The sequence below is a fragment of the Gobio gobio genome, assembly GCF_949357685.1.
Source record: "Gobio gobio genome assembly, chromosome: 10".
NCBI classification, from domain to species: domain Eukaryota; kingdom Metazoa; phylum Chordata; class Actinopteri; order Cypriniformes; family Gobionidae; genus Gobio; species Gobio gobio.
In genome coordinates, this window is record NC_137116.1 from 20063777 (window position 1) to 20081692 (window position 17916).

Here is a 17916-nt window from a genome sequence, read left to right on the forward strand (position 1 = left end):
CTATTAAATTCCTTTGGGGTCAAGCAAAAGTCACTGGTCCCACTCATCGTCTTAATCACACACTAGATTTAATTATATCACATGGAACCAACCCAACCGATATAGATATTATACCGCAAAGTGATGATGTCACTGACCATTACATGGTAACTTGCATACTGCGTACTGCTGAAATCTGTCATGTTGCGCCACGTTATCGACCAGGCAGAACAATCCTTCCAACCACTATAGATAGATTCTCAAATACCTTACCTGATCTGTCTCAGCTGCTAAGTGAACCCAAACAAACAGATGAACTAGAGGAAATGACTAGCAGTATGAGCACCATTTTCTCTAGTACATTAGAAATTGTTGCACCAATTAGATTAAAAAAGGTTAGAGAGAAAACTAAAGCACCATGGTACAACAGTGCTACACGTTATCAAGAGAGAAACTCGTAACCTAGAGCGTAAATGGAAACAAACTAATTTAGAGGTCTTCAGAATCGCGTGGAAAGATAGTATGTCACGTTATAAAAAGGCCCTAAAAGCAGCCAGGGCTGAGCATCTCCGCAAACTAATAGAAAATAACCAAAATAATCCAAGGTTTTTATTTAACACTGTGGCTAGACTAACAAATAAACAAGCATCGCCTGAACAAAATATTCCGTTACAGTTTAGTAGTAATGATTTTATGAATTTCTTCACTGAGAAAATAGAAAGCATCAGAAACAAAATTGTAAATGTACAATCTTTAATGATGTCTTATGATTCAATCGCAATTATCGCCCCTCAAGAACTACTACACCGCTTTACAACTATAGGACAGGAAGAACTAAATAAACTTATAATTGCATCTAAACCAACAACATGTTTATTAGATCCAATACCCACTAAACTACTGAAAGAGTTGTTACCTGTAGTGGAAGAGCATCTTCTCAATATTATTAACTCGTCTTTATCTTTAGGTCATGTTCCAAGAATATTCAAGTTGGCAGTCATAAAACCTCTCATTAAGAAGCCACAATTAGATCATAATAACCTAGCAAATTACAGACCAATTTCAAATCTTCCATTCATGTCTAAAATACTAGAAAAAGTTGTGTCCGCTCAATTGTGCTCTTTCTTGCAAGAAAATGATATCTATGAAAAATTTCAATCAGGATTCAGGCCGCATCACAGCACAGAAACCGCGCTTGTTAAAATCAAAAATGATTTACTTCTAGCTTCTGACCAAGGCTGTATCTCAATACTAGTTCTACTCGATCTTAGTGCTGCTTTCGATACTATAGATCATAAAATACTATTAGATCGATTTCAAAATTACACTGGTGTTCAGGGACAGGCATTAAACTGGTTTAGATCGTATTTATCAGACCGCTACCATTTTGTCTGTCTAAATGGGGAAAAATCAAAGATAACGTCAGTAGACTATGGGGTGCCGCAAGGATCCGTGCTAGGCCCTCTGCTATTCTCAATATATATGCTGCCACTTGGTATTATTATAAGAAAACATGGAATTAATTTCCACTGTTATGCTGATGACCCTAAATTATATATTTCATCACGACCAGATGAAAACGCTAAATTATCTAAACTGACAGCGTGTGTTGATGATATTAAATACTGGATGACGTGTAATTTTCTGCTATTAAATTCAGATAAAACGGAGGTATTACTTATTGGTCCAAAAAACTGCCCACAAAACCTCTCACAATACAACTTTAACTTGGAAGGATGTCCTGTCACTTTATCCACTACAGTAAAAGACCTGGGTGTTTTATTAGACCGCAACTTGTCTTTCGAAAATCATATTTCATATGTTACAAGAACGGCATTTTTCCACCTTAGAAACATTGCTAAGCTACGTAACATGCTATCTATTTCTGATGCAGAAAAGTTAGTTCATGCATTCATGACCTCAAGACTAGATTACTGTAATACTTTATTAGCTGGTTGTCCTGCATCATCAATAAACAAGCTACAGTTAGTCCAAAACGCAGCTGCTAGAGTTCTTACTAGGTTAAGAAAATATGATCATATAACACCAATTTTATCATCTCTACACTGGTTACCTATTAAGTTCCGTATCAATTACAAAGTATTGCTACTGACCTATAAAGCCCTAAATGGTTTAGCTCCAGTGTATTTAACGGATCTTCTATCGCCCTACAATCCATCGCGCTCTTTAAGATCACTAAACTCGAGGCTTCTGGTCATTCCTAGGATATCTAAGTTCACTAAAGGAGGGAGGGCATTTTCACATTTAGCTCCTAAACTCTGGAATAGTCTTCCTGATATTGTTCGAGGTTCAGACTCGCTGTCCCAGTTTAAAACTAGATTAAAGACGCATCTCTTTAGCCAAGCATTCACATTATAAATACGTTTCATACTACAGTTAAATCTGATCAAAAGCATTAATATTCTGAACAGCAGCTATGCTAATTATTTCCCATCTGCTTTTCTGTTGTTATCTCGGGACACTAGTCCCGAGGTAAATAGTTCATCAGCTCCAGTTTGTATCCAGCCTCTCATGGAGACTTCAGATGCCCCAACACCTGTGATGAGACGACTCGACGCCTGTGAAGAGACGATTCAACCTCAGCGTTGTTATGGCCTAAATTAATACATGATTGATTAACTTATTCTAACATTTTTCTTTAACATTCTCTTTCTAACATTTTTCAATGTACATTTATGAAATGCACTTTCTGTAAAGCTGCTGTGAAACAATGTGTATTGTGAAAAGCGCTATACAAATACATTTGAATTGAATTGAATTGAATATACACGGATGCATCAAGGAGTTCAGAATCAGATAATAAAACAGGAGTAGTATTCATTGTTCCAGAATTTCATTTATCTGTAGGGAAAAGGATCAGTGATGAATTATCTGTTTATACAGGGGAAATGAATGAAGACCTATGAAATCAATAATTTGTTCAGAATCAAGTTCATCATTGGCTAGCTTACATTATAGTCACTCAGAGAGTAGACTTGACATTTTAATAGAAATACAGCAAACATTATACAGAATTCATATGATGGGTCTAACAGTGTTTTTTTTATGGGTTCCGGCTCATATTGGTGTCCAAGGAAATTAAATGGCAGACAAGAAAGCAAAAGAAGCCATTAAAAACAAAGACATTAGTTTATCAGTTAATTTGAGTAGAACGAAATCAAGAGTATTATTAAGAAAAGGTTGAAGAAAAGGTGGCAAAAACAGTGGGATCAGGAGATGAAAGGTCGATGGTTTTACAGGATTCAAAGGAAAGTAGGAGAGATGAGAAGTGCAGGGAAAAACAGGAGAGATAAGATAATAATATCAAGGATGAGATTTGGACACACAAGTCTAAATAGTACACTTTATAAAATGAATAAACATGATACAGGAAAGTGTGAATTTTGTGGGCAAGAATAAACAGTGGAACATGTTATGTTATACTGTCAGAAATATGAGACTGAAAGAAGGGTTTTAATACAAAATCTAGAAAAAATAAAAATGCGGTTTATATTAGGAGATATTTTACAAAATAAGTCAGGAAATGAATGTTATAATTTTATTTTTCAATATTTAAAAGTGGCTAATTTATGGAATAGAATATAAAAAGGGAGGAAATGTGTAATTTTGATCCACACTCCATACCAGTCGGTGGCCGTAATACACCATTTCGTTGTTTGTCAACCGCCAATAAATATCGAAGAAGAAGAAGAAGAAGATTGTACATTGGCGGAAGTGGCGTCACTCGTTTTTTTTTGTGCCCGCCTTCTGTATTTGCAGTTTCAGGAGTGCAACACATCAAGTGGAAAACCCTTTACACAAGTAAGAAATATTGCATTTTTAAATTCATGTAATCCTTTTTAATGTTTTGTTTGGTGTTACGTAAACGGTTAACAGTCACTGGTGCTGAATGATGATTGTAGGTTAGCACATTTGGCTAACCACTATGCGTCCTGTTATTGTGTTCTTCAATGATTCTACATGCGTGTCTCTTATTTTCATATAAGCTGCTGCGCGTGCTTTAAGATTTATAATATGATGTGTCACACAGTCGAGACTGTGGATCCTTTGTGGTTAAAGAGATCAGGGCTAGGTGTAAGATTTTCCGGGGCGCTGTTCGGCGGCTGACCCCAGAGTCTCACGCATGTTGTTTTGCTTTTTTGTTAAAGGTCTTGTTTATAGCCGTGTCTCGTTAACGTTACATGTTTTAGTCTGTGATTGTGCGTGAAAGCTTCCTACACTGTGGACTATGGAGATAACTAGGAAATGGCTCTTTCTGAATGCCTTATTTTAGCTGTTTCTCGTCGGAAACTCCTTGCCTGGATTTAGGCAAGGTTTGACCTACTCCAGAGATCACTTGATGTATCTACATAGATATGCAGGACAGCTGAACTTTGAGACCATAACGGGCTATTGCTCAGAAATCGTACGGAAACCCAAGTTTGCGGTGAAGGAGCCAAAGAAAAGGGGTTTGAGATGTGGTATTCGGAACAGGCTCCGGAGACGAGGTGCGCGTTTTCCTCTTCCCATGATATCGCTATCAAACGTGCGGTCGCTCAATAGAGTGCCGAAGTAATGACGTCACGTTGTAGGCCAAAACGCGGAAGTGAGTTAGCATTTTATGGGTTTTTGCTAAATCGCCTGAAAAAAGGTCTGTGGTTAACAAAGCCTCTAAATATTTTCACGTTTTGATCTATGACATAAAACAAATGAGTTAAAACCTGCTTGTGATTTTTAAAAACTTTGTTTTAAAAACGATGGTTGCTAACAAGTTGCTAAAAGGGACTACATCCTTTGGCGGGGACTTTAGACGTCATCGTGACAAACAGGCCATCTCTCACTAGCCCGCGTTTCAGCCTCACTTATGAAGAACTTATGTGGCGTGAATAAATCGCGCTATTCGCGCAAAGTTGGATGCTTCAACATTTGGAGTTTACTCTCTTCACATGTTCGTCTCGTTGAGAAATGGCTGACATGGACTGTGTTTACACGTCTTTTTGTGTTAAAATCTACTGTTAATGTGTGACACAACGTAGTTTTAAGACTTTTTCAGTCGACAATTTAGTTGTTTAAAGCTCAAATCTGTGGTATATTTATAAGGAGTGCCTATTTAAACATTTTATCTGGTGTTTTCGGAGTTGTGAGCTCCAGTGAGTCAGCGGCGGTCAGCGCTTGTTTAGCCGGCGAGAGTAGACTTTCCTCGGCCAGTCCTTCTGCCGTCTGCCGCTGGCTCTGTCTCTGTGGCGTCTCCAGCTATAATTAGTCTTGTGGAGATTTAACGGCCCATATTTGCTCTCATGGATCTATAATTTGCTCCCTGGCAAATCGTTTAGGCTGAGTGCAAAGTGAAGTTTCATTACTTGTTTATTTTTAGGCTATAACTGTACGTTACCGTTGTAAGTTAGCCGACTAGCACTGACTTTGAATGTTTGACTGAATTGTTTGCTTTATTTCATGTGTAGCTTGTATTATTGATCATACATAAACTTGCATTTAACAAAAAGAGACTGGGTTGTGTTTCATGTCATTTAATGTTATCACAGTGATAATCATATTGTCTGAATAAACATTAACAAAAGATAAATCTCAGAGAGGCACGCATAAACAAAATTAGTTTCTAACATTTTTGGAAAAAACGAATGGGCAATATTTCTCATGAAAAAGTGGATAAGTGTTCATACACAGCGCAGATCATAATGAGCGAGCGTGCTTTTAAATAAAGTTTGAGGAAGCTTGATGATGTTGCTCCGCGACCATGGTGTGCTCTAGTCCGTTTATAGCCTACCGTTAGCATTTTATATCTGACGGCTTTATTTAGGCTTCAAAATGTATACATTTTGGATTAACTTGTAAAGATTATCTTGGTAGACAAAACGTGTAAGGGTCATAACTCTTTGTTGAACACAGATCTTATTTTTTGCGATTTTCCAAAAGTCTATGGGGAAAATGAATAGCTTTTTGATCGAGGGAACCCATGCGCCGCTAACTTCCGGGTTGGCCTACAAAGTGACGTCATTACTTCGAGACAGAGCGACACGCGTCATAATCTGAAGACCACGCCCACCGGGGGTGGAAACAATCAAACCGTCTCCATTGACTTTGCATTGCGTGAGGCTGCCTCTTTGTCATTTCGGACTTATAACAAAAAACTGAACTATGTATGTAAAAGCTGATATGTGACGGTGTACTGCAAACAAGCTAAACAAAACACAGAAGCAAAAACCCTGACGTTTTTATAAGTTGTTGACCCAAAAAACGAGCGTTTAAGGACAAAAAATTGGATTCAGGCCATTGAGACAGCACGCGACAGGTCATATTACACTGAGAACTACGGCGACTAGAGGGGAACGTAATCAGCGACAGTAAATATAATATATAAAACGGAAATTTGGATATTTGACTTAACAGTGACAACATATTTACTGCACACATAGACATATTAAGGCATACTGAGTGTCAGGATCCCAAAATGTACCCATTCTTCCTGCTGAAGCTTCACTTCGTATTGACTGTATCCACTTTTATCTTCTTAAACGCTCGTTTTTTTGGGTCAACAGCTTATAAAAACTTATTTCTGTGTTTTTTAGCTTGTTTGCTGTACACCTTGTCACATATCAGCTTTTAGACATTGTTCTGTTTTTTGTTATAAGTCCGAAATGACAATGAGGCAGCCTCACGCAATGCAAAGTCAATGGAGAGCGTTGGATTGTTTCCCCCCCCCGGTGTGGGCGTGGCCTAAATGCTCTGTCTCTATTGAGTGCCGAAGTTATGACGTCACTTTGTAGGCCAAAACGCGGAAGTGAGTTAGCATTTTAGCACTTCCGGTTCCCTCGCCCTAAAGTCTATGGGTTTTTGCTAAATCGCCTGAAATAAGGTCTGTGGTTAACAAAGCCTCTAAATATTTTCACGTTTTGATCTGACATAAAACATATTAGTAAAAACATGCTTTAGATTTTTTAACTTTACTGTGTCTTAAAAACGGTGGTTGCCAAAAGGGACTACATCCTTTGGCGGGTAAGTTACTTTAGACGTCATTGTGACAAACAGGAAATCTCTCACTAGCCCGCGTTTCAACCTCACTTATGAAGAACTTATGTGGCGTGAATAAATCGCGCTATTCGCGCAAAGTTGGATGATTGAACATTTTGAGTTTACTCGCTTCATTCCTGCTTGATTCGCGTGGGACATTCACTGCACAACAGACGCGAATTCGCGTCATGGGCGGAGCTTCTGCAGCCGGCACGTCTCTTTGAGAAATGGCTGACATGGGCTGTGTTTACACGTCTTTTTTTGTTAAAATCTACTGTTAATGTGTGACACAACATAGTTTTAAGACTTTTTCAGTCGATAATGTAGTTGTTTAAAGCTCAAATCTGTGGTTTATTTATATAGAGAGTGCCTATTTGAACATTTTATCTGTCGTTTTCGGAGTTGTGAGCTCCAGTGGATCAGCGGCGGTCAGCGCTTGTTTACCCGGCGAGAGTAGACTTTCCTCGGCCAGTCCTTCTGCCGTCTGCCGCTGGCTCTGTCTCTGTGGTGTCTCCAGCTATAATTAGTCTTGTGTAGATGTAACGGCCGATCTTTGGTGGTCTCATGGATCTATAATTTGTTCCCTGGCAAATCGTTTAGGCTAAGGACAAAGTGAAGTTTCATTACTTTTTTATTTTTAGGCTATAACTGTACTGTTGTAGCCGACTAGCACTGACTTTGAATGTTGGACTGAATTGTTTGCTTTATTTAATGTATAGCTTCTTATACCTTTTACTTATACTTTTGTATTATTGATCATACATAAACTTGCATTTAACAAATAGAGACTGAGTTGTTTCATGTCATTTAATGTTATCACAGTGATAATCATATTGTCTGAAAAAACATTAAAGGGGTCATAGAATGGTACATGCACTTTTACAAGTTGATTATACGGAAATGTGTGTTGGCAGTGCCTGTACACAACCATCCTATAATGATAAAAATACATCCAGTGTTTTTTTTTAATCTCCTTATATATTTTCCCCTGTCTCAAATCGAGCCGTCTGATCGTGTGACGTTACACGGTGTACACCCCTCCTAAGATTGTTGATTCACAGCAGCGTTTCAACACAGACCCGCCCTGAGCGAGCTGTCATCAATCCGCCATTGTTGATACTCTGGAGCAGAATGGCGTCTAAGCGATTGTGGTGTTGTGTTGTTGGGTGTAATAACGAACACAGCAGTCATTTTGATGTTCCTAAATCCGAACTGCTGAAGACCCAGTGGCTGCGGAGTTTTGTTTTAGAAGGGAATATTCCCCCCGATCAACGCCAATGTTTGCGCGAATCATTTCTCAGCAGACTGCTTTATAAACGAGCGTCAGTATAAAGCAGGTTTTGCTAATAAGCTGCTCTTGAAAAATGGATCGTGTTCCTGCTGCACCTCAGGAAGATGTGAGTGTAACGTTTTATTAACCTTTATGTTAATCTTTGCAAATCGCTTGCACGCTTCACGATGAATGAGGCTAAAGTTTACAGGGTAAGTTACATTACGGCATGCTTTCTGTGTATGACGTTCTCAATATAATTCATAATCCCACATTTATAATGAACAACGCGTTATGTTTGTTATTACAAACTGTGTACTCGGGTGATAAAGTTAACGTGGTAACACTACACTAAGCTTACTTTTGTACATGGTTTATAACGGTGTCTGTTACTGATTAAGAAGTAATGTAAAAAAAAAAATCTTATAACATAACATCAATCTGTCAATGAACTAACACATCAGTAAAGCAACTACGCTACTCTGCCAGTACAAAGATAGATCAAAGTGACATGACGTTAACCAACCATTCAGAAACGTCCTGTTCGAACTTCGATGGGTTCGTCACCTGTTCCTGGTCCGACTCCGGTTTAAAATGATAAGGTTGCTTAGATGTGTCTTCAGAGACTCCCGTTGCCATTATTTCTCGAAAATATACCCTCAAATGTTGTCAAGGCAACACTCCACGTGTGTCCAGAGCAGAGGGGGCGGGGTGAGCAAAGCTCATTATCATTTAAAGTCACATACACTGAAATGACTTGCTGAAAACTGAGCTGGTTTTGACCAGGTAAATTGAGTGTTTTCTTACAATACTAATGAGAATTTTTAATTAAAGTATATTACAAACTTTTCATTTAGACACTAAAGAATCACATTAAAAAATGTCATTCTATGACCCCTTTAACAAAAGATAAAAAATATCAGAGAGGCACGCATAAACAAAATTAGTTTCTAACATTTTTGGAAAAAATGAATGGGCAATATTTCTCATGAAAAAGTTTATAAGTATTCATACACAGTGCAGATCATAATGAGTGAGCGTGTTTTTTAAAGAGCACCTATCATGGAATTTTGAAATTTACCTTTCATGTAGTGTGTAACATAGATCTAAGTGAACAAAAACATCCTGCATAGTTTGAAATATGACAGTGCACCGTATATATAGTTATTTTCTTTCAAAAGTAAGAGTCGACTCGGAGTCATTTTTAAGAATCGTTAGAAGACCGAAGCTTTTTCTCTGACTAGATGACGTCAACTTGTCAAGTTATTTGAATACGATACACCCACTTATTGCGCTCCAAGACGCCAGTGAAAACTAGAAAACATCATGGCGACGAGACCCTGTGTTCTGAAGTGCGACTCAAAAGCAAACTTTTTTCATCTGCCCAAGGATGAGCATTTGAAGACTAAGTGGCTTGAAGACAAACCATACATCGTCGCGATTGAGTGTTTATTAGTCGTCAAATGTATGTTTCGCGATCTCAGGAAGATCTTTTATTATGGACTTCTATTATGGCACATGGTATCTTCTTCGTCTGTCTGTACATGGACTACATGTGCACAGAGCGCCCTCCGGCTGCCAGTATGAATTGAAAACAACACATAAGAGACTCAATCGCTCATGATTAGGCTATATCTGCGCATTTTGAGGAAGTATTGAATAAAAAATACTCTAAAAATAAACTAAAATTTGACACAGACATATGAGAATCTATCAATATGTCTCCTCATCTGCACACTTTTGAACTAAAAGCCCTGAGGGATGTTGATTTGTCGCGAGTCTTCGTGAGGAGAATAGAGGAGTTTTTTTATGAATGAGATCAGCTGAGGCTCATATTACAATCAAACGGTACAGACGCGGTTTTCATATTCATAACTCCTGACACCTATATTAACAAATTACTGTCACTATAAGACTTTGAGCGTTCCGTTTCCGAAAATATCTGCACAGCCACAGACTATACCAATCACAACTGACTGGGTCATCGGACCAATCACCGCAGATTAGCGTCACGTAAAGGCGGGGTTTTGAAAAGTGAATCACTAAAGGAATCATTTGAGAATCGCTGTCAAAACAGGTAAAAATAAATGCATATTATAAGAAAACTAAAGTCTTTTTTGTCATTGCATGCAAAACTGTTGTTGGGGACTTCTAAAACAATATTTGGAACATTTTAAATGCCATGATAGGTGCTCTTTAAATAAAGTTTGAGGAAGCTTTATGATGACGTTGATCCGGAAAAAAAGTTTGGGAACCGCTGGTCTAAACTAATGATCGCGATGCTGAAGTGTGAGACACTTGATGAATACAAACTTTTATTTATTTGTATTAAACATGTTGATCACTATTCTGTCATTCTTCATTGTCAGTCATTTTACTGTATGTTATAAAAATGTTTATGCCCAAAACGCTTAATTAATATTCAAGGTAGGCCTAGTTGACTGACATTTTCCTCTACTGTGTTTATCACTTTTTAAGATGAATTTAATATTTAACATTGTTAACGTTACATTCATTTAAGGCACGTACCGAGCATTCATTCTACTTCTACTGCATTCAAGCACCAGCGCACACAAACGATCATTTTAATTTTTAGTCAAATTCATTTACAAATGTAAACTCAATAGGTATAAAATATGATCAGTAAAAGAAAAACACTGCTAATGAGGACGAGCACTGGACTGCTGCAGGATAGTGGGGTGATATATTTATTTATTTATTATTCAGAATGCACAGGAAATATATTTATAGAAACATGAGTTCTGCTGCGGCAGCTCGTATGGGTCAACGTTTTTGATATCAGCCAGCTTCTCTAAATACCTCAGCTTGGTGCTGGTAGTAAGTTTCTCCCTGTAAGAGACATCTTCTCCATTTCTTCTAAGTTTTCTCGTAATTTCTCCGCTTAAACGCCGCGATGATAATTCCTCGAGCCGTCTCTCCTGCTCTGATCTGTGACCCTGTCTGTGAAAACCCAGCTAAAGTCATTTTTTTTTGTAATTCGCTGTTTTATACATAAAATCATCCTACATAATGTAAAGAACATTCTGTGAAAATATAACCTTGATATCTTTAATATTGACTGAGTAAGATAATGTCAAAAGTTAGCTGAATTGCGGCCTCAGAAAATCATGATTTTGAGAAATTCCAATTTTAAAATCAAGCTTATTTTTGAAATTGTAAAACATTTTACCATTATTATTCTGATAATGTGCCATATACCACATTAAAGCTAAGATTCTCCCATTTTCAGTGATATAGGACACAATTATGGGAAAATTCTTAGTTTTGTAAAACAAGTCTATTTATTATGATGTGCATGTCCAAAAAGCGTGAAACATTGAAACGAATGGGGGCACCACAAGAGCTTGATTTACCAAGTCAGTTCACTCTAATGATTTGTAGGCTATAACTTTATTAGTAAAATGAAATATCAGTAGAAAATGTCATTAATAGGCCTATATATATCCATTAATATATAAAACATCCATAGACAATCTCACTGTGTAACATTTGGAGTAAATCCAGGACTAGGCCTAATGCCCTAACAAGTTAACAGGTCAGTCTCAAACTTTGTGCAGATAGTTAGTCATAACTGTGAATCTTCACTTGTCTCACAATTCGATTAGATTATGATTCATTAGGATTTTTTTATGGCTCATTGTGCTTAACTCTTTTAGCCTACATAAAGCACGTCCTGCACTTTGTTCTCATTCATGCATGTTCTATTCGTATAGGTTTACAAACCGAAACCAAAACATCAGACGCAAGAGCTTTGCTTCCGAAGGACACACGCAACTTTTTTATATTAATATATAATACGGGTTCTTTATTTAGCCGACAAAAAACAGTAGGCCTATATTAATCCTTATTAATTAAACTATAAGCTGTTCTGTTCCTTGCACTTTGCTTGCCGCGGTCGCCCTGTCAGAGAGCGAATTCATAAACCCAGCGCATCAGCATACAAAGACCAAACTATTTAGACACTTAGCAGCCATTAAATGTCTTTAAAATAAGATGGATGTATAGGCAGAAGGTGGAGTTAGGAAACAAATAAACTGTTTCCTGAAATGTCGGTGATGACACAAAGAAATCCACACAGAAATCGGAACCCGGCTTAAGTCGCTGTTTTCTTGCCTTTCCCGACACTGATCTGATCCTTGGTCGTGTGGATTGATATTATGGTCTATTTGCACTTTGTAATTGTAAAAAATACGTTTCTGAACCGAATGATATAAGAATCAGGAGTTGTTTCTGCGTCCAAAGTAAACGGAGACGATTCAAATCAATATTTAAGAAGCCCACGTCCGGTATTTTTTGGTGCAAAATAATAAAACGTAGCGTCAAAATCATTAATTTCAGTATTTATAATATTATAAATGAGAAATTGAGTACTGCATAGGGCTGAAACGATTCATTGAGTTACTCGATTAACTCGATTGCAAAAATTCTGCCTCCGAAGCCTCGTTAAATTCCTAAACGCGCACTATATGCGCAGGGATCTGATTCACACGGACCGCTGTTCAATGTTCAGGAAGCACACCATAGCGCATGATACATTTTGAATTTAGATGCCCAGAATCACTATAGTAACTGCATGTTTTACACAGTTTATGTAAGTTGATTACCGTTCTTATAGCTGCCACACACACACGCGGCGCGCGCAAGCCCCGAAGCCAGATCGCTTTCACTTTCATCCTCATAAAGTTTGTCAAGTAAATGCTTTTAAAGCCTTGCCAGTTTGAACATTGAAGCGGTTGTGCACTATTCAAAAACAACAATACGGAAAACTTATCCGTTCAGTGCTCAGCTTTTTTCTGTGACACGGAGAGTTGAGCCGTGTCGCGTCTTTGACAACGAGCGCGCGCCCTGAAGGCAGACCTCTTTTCGCGTGAAGATCGCGCGCGGAGAGCAGCGCAGAACTGATAGAGGAAAATCAGTAACACACACACACACACACACACACACATGCACCCTCCTCTCTCTCTCGCGCCAGTCAGACCAATCGTGGCAATGCATCACATATGCTTAAACTTTTATGTAGCCACGCAACAATAATTTCAGCTTGCGTTCACTGTATACACCGGGACGTGATGTTGTGACGCGATTTTTCGAACGAATGCTTCACCTTAAATGCACCGCTATGCAAGTGATTCAAGCCAAATGCAGCGTTCTATTAAAAATGAATGTATGTATTTCTGCTGTACCAAACTGCAATGAAGACACACACACACACACACACAGGTTGCTAGGTTACCATAGCAAATAGGCTCACCACATATGATATATTATTTGTTAGTAGCCTAATGGTAAATGCTGCAGGTGTAGAAATCTACATAAAATATATTTACTTTGATGTCACCGCTAGATTACAGCATGAAACCTGTTGTGCATATTAATAAATTAAATTGCTTTTCCTCTTCATTTTCGTTATGCATTATTTGTTTTGGTTGTTTAAAAACACGGGGAAAAAATATCCGATTAATCGATCGATTAAGTGCTAGATTAATCGATTACAAAAAGAATCGATAGCTGCAGCCCTAGTACTGCATCTCAAAGCCCTTGGTATAATCTATCATTTACAGCAATAAACACAAATTGCCTGTTTTGGTCATTTTTATGGCTATGACTACTTTGATGCTCTATATCTCCTAATTAGATTATGCGACTTTAGCCGGGGTTTCACAGACGGGGTCACATCTCTGTATAGCTCTTAGAATGTTGCCCCTGGCAACCGATAGCGTGGGATCCCTAAATGGTGGACGGGCTCAGACTCTGCCCAATTTGTCACGTGACAGCAAGCGACCATGACGTATCTCCTCATTCTCAATAATAAGATGGATGAGTTAGGGCTAAAGTCGAGAAGGAATTTAAAATGAGTAACCTGATCTATTTTATGACTCAAAGAAGAGACTGAAGTTGCACTTCCTGGTTACACTATGAAAAGAGCTGACCGGGACAAACATAAATCAAACAAATCAATCTGTGGAGGTATGTGTATCTTTGTGGATGGTAAATGGGCAACACAATTGCGCATTCAAGAGAAAGTGTGCACTCCGGACTATGAATTGCTTTCTGTATCATTCAGACCATTTTATCTTCCAAGAGAATTTGGACAGATTACTATCATTTTGGTTTAAATTCCCGAACCCAAATATGAGGAAGCTGCTGGACGGATAACTGAGAGTTTTAACAACGCACTCTCGCGTTCTGTGGATCAACCTGTCTTCATACTTGGGGATTTTAATAACTGTGAACTTTCCGGTCATCTACCAACGTTACAGCACTACATAGACTGTCCTACTCGGCTTTCACGAACTCTAGATCAGTGTTACGGTAATATTCCTAACGCTTATAAGGCAGTGTCCCGCCCACCATTGGGTAAGTCAGACCATAATGTTTTTCATTTACTGCCTACATATAAAGCCAAACTGAAACAAGAAAAGCCTACTGTAAAAGAAGTGGCGGGGTGGTCTTAGGACTGTAAAGAGAGACTGAGAGACTTTTGATGATACAAATTGGGACATTTTCTTTAATTGTGATAATGCAAATGAGCTAACAGAAACAATAACATCATATATTAGTTTTTGTGAGAATAATGTAGTGCAAACAAAAATCGTTAAGATATATCCTTATAATAAGGTTTGGGTTTCGTATGAGATTTAGAAATGTCTAAGTGAGAAAAGGGTTGCTTTTGTTCAAGGTAACATGTAGGGTTGGGTACCGAGATCCGGTTCCAATATGGCACCGGTACTTGTATAACCGGTATGTACCGGACCGAATCAGAACGCAGATTTCGGTTCCTCATTTCGGTGCCAAAATTCAAACGTGCTTTCGGGTGCTTTGGCTGGCACCGAGCCAGAGACACGCTCAGTGCTGGTCACATCACAACTCATGACAACTATTCAGTGTTTTCAACGACATCATGTTTATTCCAGGTTTCAGACATTTAAATGCTCATAAGTAGGCTACTAGCAAAAAACACACACTGATGTCTATGAAAGCGGCAATGACAGTCCTTTCAGGCGGTTATAATTTGACTAACGTTACATGTTTTATTCACATCAGATACATGCACATTATATAGTAGCTATATCGTTTACTCTATTCTTCTTCCAGTTCACTGGTCACTTACTTTCATGTATTTTGTAAGACGAGAATGAACTCAAGTGTTGTAAATCCGACAGATCCGATTCTGAGGCGCAAACTAACATGGCGCCGCCCATTGCGCTTTATAGATCAACTAACACACATTGACTCACACATTTGAACATCAGATAGTTCGTGACACAGTTAAGAAGTTTGTGAATATTTTGAATAAAAAGAAAAAACGAAATAAACCCGATACAGCTGAGCTGTCAGCGCTATTGTGGCTGCTGTGTCATGTGAGAAACATGACGCGTCGTCATGGAAACATTAAGGCGATGCGTTCTAAAATATTTAGCCAGAGAAAATGATCATATTTCAAAATAAAGCTGAAGCTCGAAGCTGGTTAGTAGCAGACCGAGAATACAGACTAGGCTAACTGCTGTTATTACTGTAACTGTTATTTAGAGTTATATTAGGCTTGTTGTAGTTGGGTTAGGTGGCTATTAGGTTTTACTGTGAATTTGTAAATAAGTCAATTATAATTTGTAAATAAGTCAATTGTGTTTTGTATTTATTTATATTCATACATTTAAGTATACATTAAACTTTTAATAAATGGTTCAATTTAAATAAATAAATAAAAAGCCATTTAAATGTTATCCACCTCGTTTTGTGGCCATTTAAAAAAAAAAAAAAAAAACGTTTAGGCACCGGAACCGTTTTAAAAGTATCAGTTTGGCACCGGAATCGAAAAAAACCCAAACGATACCCAACCCTAGTAACATGGCACTTTTTAAGGTTAAAAGAAGAGAACTTGGAGCGATCATTAGGAAATCTAGAAAACAATATAAAGATAATTTGGAGAAACAGTTAGCTACTGGGGATGCTCGTAAAGCATGGAGCAGTTTGAATAATATGATGGGCAGAGACAACATAACTATACAAACACTGGTCTATCTGTGAATGAGCTAAATCAATTTTACAGTAGGTTTGATAAAACCATATATCCCGATAGAACAAGCCAAGTGACTAGCTATGTTAGGAATACAATTATTCTCACGGAGGAGGAGATAGCTGGCTGTTTGGCAAGGGTGAACCCCCAAAAGGCACCTGGCCCAGACGGTCTTAGAGGGAGGGCAATAGTAGGGTGCATTTACCTACTAAAGGGTGTTTTAACTAGATTATTCCAATTCCTGCTTGACACGCATACCGTCCCTCTGTCTTGGGAAAAAAAATACAATCATCCCTGTCCCAAAAAACAGCAAGCCTGTATCACCTAATGATTTTAGACCTATTACCCTTACCAGCATTTTAAGCAAATGCATGGAAAGGGTAGTGTTAAAGCTACACTGTGTGATATTTTCCCCCATCTAGCGGTGAAAAGGTATATGACCATCCAGTGAATATTAGTTTCTGTTCCTCTCAATTCCGATTTCGTTTTAACTCCTACGGTGGCCGATTTAGTCCAAAATTAACATGGCTTCCAGTTCGACCTCGTCCACATTCGACTAGGTGCCATCGATTTACGGGTCTGTCCCTCTTTGGCTAATGTACTTTCAAGATGGAGGGGCAACATGGCGACCGGCATTCGAACCCCTCACCCGTATGTATTTTTAATGGCATATTATAAACTTACGAGAATTCTTTCAAGTAATAAAGTAGTAAATATACATTAATGAGCACATATATTTTTGAAAGAACTAAGTGTTTTTAGCTAAGAATAAACTCAAAGTTACACAGTGTAGCTTTAAGGCATCTGCCAAACACCCATTTGTCAGATCAACTACAGTTTGGATATAAAGCACAGAGAGGCACCGAGGATGCCATTTTAACTTTGCTCCATACGATTAGCAAGCATGTACAGTATCCTGGCGCTTTGGCCAGAATTTTATTTATTGATTTTAGCTCTGCTTTTAATACTGTTAGGACTGATATTTTATTAGATCGATTAGTAAACCTTAATACCAATGGACAACTTGTGTTATGGATCAAGGATTTTTTTAACTGACCGTCCTCAAAGAGTTTCAGTACACGGTACCATGTCTGACGAAGTCCCTCAAGGTTGTGTGTTATCACCTGCATTATTTTCCTTGTATATAAATGAAATGCAGGTTTGTGAAAGTAACTTTGTTACTTAAGTATGCTGATGACATGGCTATGGTTGGTCTTATGGACAAATGAAATGGGGACTTAGAGAGGGCCTATTTTGACCATATAGCCCGCCTGGTAATGTGGTGCGAGGAGAGTGCTTTAGTTTTACTAGCATTTAATAACAAAGAACTGATTGTTAATACTAGGGAAGGACCATCTACACATCAGCCGGTTATAATTGGGGGCCAACATGTTGAAACTAGGGATGGGCATTTTTGTCAATTTCTCATTTCGATCATCGATAGGTCTCAAAAACGAGTACTCGAGTACTCGGGGGGCGGGGCATGTGCAGGGGGCGGGGCATGTCCGTCATTGAGATAATGAAAACTGTTATGAAAATGCTTGTTGACAAATACAAACGTGACATGAAAACAGGTATATGAAAACATGAACATATAAAA

General features: G+C 38.2%; 1 protein-coding gene across 1 annotated transcript in view; it reads left to right on the top strand.

Annotated features, from left to right (window-relative positions):
* Positions 1–3693: 3693 nt before the first annotated feature.
* mtor (mechanistic target of rapamycin kinase) overlaps positions 3694–17916 on the top strand; it is a 479149-nt gene continuing 464926 nt past the window's right edge. The window contains exon 1 of the mRNA XM_079827620.1: positions 3694–3801. The gene's annotated coding sequence lies outside the window, so the exon portion shown is untranslated. The remainder of the gene's footprint in view (positions 3802–17916) is intronic.